This window comes from Triticum urartu, chromosome 5 (genome assembly GCF_003073215.2).
Source record: "Triticum urartu cultivar G1812 chromosome 5, Tu2.1, whole genome shotgun sequence".
Lineage (NCBI taxonomy): Eukaryota > Viridiplantae > Streptophyta > Magnoliopsida > Poales > Poaceae > Triticum > Triticum urartu.
This window is the reverse complement of record NC_053026.1, coordinates 513,430,360-513,435,175: the sequence shown is the minus strand read 5'-3', so window position 1 is coordinate 513,435,175 and position 4,816 is coordinate 513,430,360.

Genomic DNA, 4,816 nt, shown 5'->3' with positions numbered 1-4,816 from the left:
TACATGTTCTATGCTATTCTACCTGAGAGGGAGCAGCAGGAGTAGCTACCAGTTCATGCTCTTAATTAATTAGTACTTGTCTCATGTCCGTGTCCTGAACTTCGATGTTGGTGATGATTATGTTGAACTCGATGATATCTTTGCTTCTGTTACAAAGTGAATGTTTCCTCTTTAAGCTAGCCAGTGTTGGTGATGATTAGATAGCTAGCGGTAATGACTATGATGATTAAATAGTGGTAATTAGACGACTACGATGATTTTTAGCTAGCTAGAGTTTATTTATTTATTAATATGCGATGATGATGATGATGACGACTACAACTCATTATAACGTAAAACAATCCTAAATTAAATTGATAACACAAATTTAATTGAAAAATACAAAATAAAACAAAAACCCACAACATTTAGTACCGGTTGGTGTTACCAACCGGTACTAAAGGGCTCCCGGCCCCCGGAGCTGGCTCGTGCCACGTGGTTGCCCTTTAGCACCGGTTCGTGCTGAACCGGTACTAAAGGGGGGGGGCCTTTAGTGACCACACTTTAGTGCCGGTTATGGAACCGGCACTAAAGGGCCTTACGAACCGGTGCTATTGCCCGGTTCTGCACTAGTGTAGTCACAGAGAGCTGGTCGTGCAGCGTCACTGGTGTCTACCAGTGCTGCGTAGAGCCAGAGCAAGGCCAAGCGATTCTCAAAGACATCCACCAAGGCGAGTGCGGCCATCATGCGGCTTCAAGAGCACTCGTCGCCAAAGCCTTCGACACGGTTTCTTTGGCCAACGCCTTTAGGAAGAGGCCAAGGATTGGTCCAAAAATGCAAAGGGTGCCAGAAGTTCAGCTCCAAGCCGCATCCAGCCGCTTCTGCACTCAAGACCATCCCCATTGCCTGGCCTTTCGCAGTTTGGGGTCTAGACATGGTGGGACCATTCAAGAACAGCACGAGGTGGTTTAACTCACTTACTTGTCGCAGTGGACAAGTTCACCAAGTTGATAGAAGCAAAGCCAATCAAGAAGCTGAATGGTCCGACTGCCGTAACCATCATCTCCCATATCACAATTCGGTACGGCATACCACACAACATCATCACCGACAACGGCACAAATTTCGCCAAAGGCGCCTTGGCCCGTTTCTGCGCAACACAGGGCATCCGACCGGACCTATCGTCCGTCGCCCATCCACAGTCAAACGGCCAGTGGAGCGAGCAAACGGCCTCATCCTGTCCGGCATCAAGCCTCGGCTGAGTCGAGCCTTTGGAGCGCTCGCTGGCTGCTGGCTCGATGAGCTGCCAGCCGTCCTATGGAGTCTGTGCACGACTCCAAACAAGTCAACCGGCTTCACGCCCTTCTTCCTCGTCTACGGTGCCGAAGCCGTCATTCCAACGGACATAGAGTTCGACTCCCCACGAGCCACCATGTACACCGAGGAGGAAGCAGAAGAAGCACGACAAGATGACGTCGATCTACTGGAAGAGGGCCGGCTGTTGGCACTCAGCCGGTCCAGCATCTACCAGCAGACCTGCGCCGATACTACAACAGGAAGGTCAAGCCGAGATCTTTCCAAGAGGGCGACCTTATGCTCCGGCTGATCCAGCGAACAGCCGGATAGCACAAGCTGTCGGCGCCTTGGGAAGTCCCTTTCATCATCAGCAAAGTACTGGGCAACGACTCCTACTACCTGATTGACGCGCAGAAGGCCCGAGCACGCAAGAGGGACGACTCCGGCAAAGAGACGGAGCGGCCATGGAATGCAAATCTCCTCCGAAGATTTTACAATTGATGCAGTATGTACCACGCTACCTTTTGTATTAAAGTACCAAGAGTTCGGTCCCCCCGAGACGAGCTCGGGGACTGCCCTCTTTTGTCTATATGATAAAAATTATGCCTACAAGTATGTTACTCTTTGTTATGCTGCTTGGCACCGGGCTCGATAGGTCGGCCCGGGGACTTGCCGCCTTGCACTATGAAATGCTTCCTGCAGCCGGACAAGTAGTGTGTGGCGTCTAAGCCATCTCCTGTCAGAAGCCGCAGCTCGCAGAGCGACTGTACGGTGGGCAGGAGTAAGTAAGGCAGAATGGGCGCTCGCATGAAAAATGGCTAAGGACCCAAAGCATAAAACATAGCTCAAGACGGCTTCCAGCCTTCCCTTTTTCTTTTCGCAAACCGACTATTAAGCAGTCGGCTCACCGCCTTCTATCCAACTTGCTAAAAAAACTCTAAAATGGCTAGTACTTGCCTTCCCAAAGTAGCCAAGCATTCGATCCAACGGCAGTCCGCAGAGCGGCTGTCCGACTGGCAAGACAGGCCCTCTCCTACCTCCAGGAAACAGCTCAAGGAGCAATCGTGTAAACACTTTGCCATAGCGATCATGCGGAGACCCCGTAGAGCAGCAGTAGGGGTATTATCTCCCCGGAGAGCCCTGAAGCTGGGTAAGATTCGCCGGCGTGCATGTCTACGCCTCATCCCGTTTCCAGGCACCGGCGACGTTCTACTCGCCCCCACCATGATAAGCCATCCTTTGGCATATGTCGCACCCAACCCCCGAACCGCCGCCGCTGATCGCGGCCTCGGCCTGTTTTAGGAGTTTATGACAGCCGGGGCCCATTTTTCGCCTACGTGGCACTCCAGGCCGTCCTGACAGCCGGCAGACGGAGTTAGACGGCACGTTAGGTCTCGTCTTTAGTCATCCCCGCATATGTCTCTGTTTCCCCATTCTTCTTCCCCCTCCCCCTCGGTCCCATCGCCGTCGCCCCCTCCCCCTCACTCCCGCCGCCGCCGCCCCCTCCCCCTCGCTCCCGCCGCCGCGCCCCCTTGCCCCTCGCACTGCAGAGATGCGTAGCCCGGTGAAAGGTAGAGTTGCTGGTGGCGGCTCCGCCCGGCAGTGGAGGAGGACCCAGTGGATCCAGGCGAGCTTTGCGGGAGCTCGAACCCTAGCAAGCCGACGGAGGAATCAGAGGAGAGGAGGACCCGCAGTATTCGATGGAATACCGGGCGGCGAGAGCATTCGCCGCGGCGGTGAAGGCAATCCGACGGGAAGCCAACACATCGGGTCATCCTACGGCGGCGTATAGTGAGATCACTTTTTCTTTGCTCTTCCCCTTCCGTTCTCCATTCAATGAGTACTCCATTCCAATTGCGTTGCTAGTGTACTCTAGGGTTAGGGTCCATATTGCTCTATCCTATCAGACGGAGTAGAGTAGATGCTGTGGATTTGTTGTCATGTGCTCTAGTGTTGACATAATTTAGATTAGTTCAGATTATGTGATTTGTTTGTCCTGTGCCCTAGGGTTGACATTTTTAGATTAGTTAACAAATAAGCTGATTTAGTTGATTTTATAAACGAGCAACAAAGTTATCCTGGTATAGTATATGATTATGATATTATTAACTTAGAAAAATGCATGTTTGTGCTTTGTTATTCAGTTTATTTTAGGAATGGAAGAAATAGAAGATGATGACAAGCTTGAGGAAATTCTAGATAACATAGCATTGCAAAATCAAAAAATATTGAATGTGACAGTTGTTAGGGCCAGTTCTCCCAATGCTGCAACTATAAACACCAACTCCAATGTTATTGAGCAGCAAATCCTTCTAGAAGAAATTGGAGAGCCCAAACTATATCAGATAGATGAAGGAGGAGTGCTTGTTCAGTGCAGGAAATGTGCATGTAGCAGCAACAAGTTCAGAAGCAGCAGAACCGGAGCCAATGCCCATACAGTTTCAAACACAGCATAGCACAAATAATTTGGAGGAGCAACTTGCTTTAGGTTATGTGCAAGTGGAAGAAAATCCTATAAAAAATTTAGAGGAGAAAATGGAAATTGAAAAGGTTATGGAGGAGATAAGGAGGAAGGAAATTCAAATGTTTAGGAAGAATAAGAAAAATAAAGAGAAGGACACTTCTTTGAAGAGAAAAGCTGCAGTGATGGATAATGAGGAGGACAGTGATGATGATGATTTGGAAGAATATGGTGATATCCTTTCTAGGCTTGAGGAGATGAAAAGACAGAGGGAAGATCCACTCCTTCATTTTGAAGGGGACATAGATGTTGAGGAAATGTATGAGACAGAGGAGGAGGATGCACTATATGAGCCTGAAAGTGAAGAAGAGGAGGAAGAGGAGGAAGAGGATGAAGAGAGTACTCTGGAGGAAGAGACTAATCTGGAGCAGGTACGACAAGATGGACAGAAGAAGAAAAAGGAGAAGAAACACAGAAAAGGCCCAACAAGCAGATCACATGCAAGTGTAGAGGAGTTATTTGAGGAGGACTAGATACCATCTTCTGATGAAGACAGGAAACCAATGGACTTGGGTGTGGAAGATGATGATGGTGCAGAGGGGCATTGCATATGTTTGCCCAATGCAGGAAAAAGCAGAGCTAAGAGATGAAGAAAAGGTTGTATGATGAGAATAGAAGCTCACCCAGGCTGTGAGCAATTTGTGAAGCATTCTTGCTGTCATTGATGGTGTACCAGGTTCAGGAATACAACTTCAAACAATGCCACAATTCCATCAGAACAGGAACTATGAGTACCATAGAAATTTGCAGTGACAAGGTATGGGATATGCATATAGCACAATGCATAGATGAGACATGCCCTTTTATATAGCAGCTTCTCAGATTGCAAATGAGAAGACTTTTACCATAAGGAAGCAGTATGTGTGCACACTTGTCCTTCTGTGTCAGAGAAAACACAAAAGTTACTGCAAGGTGGGTTGCAAAAGTTTTGTGAGGAAGCAATCAGAAATGACCCATGCACAACCATCACTACTTATAATTACACTGCAAAGAGCAAGTATGGAGTGGAAATATCAACC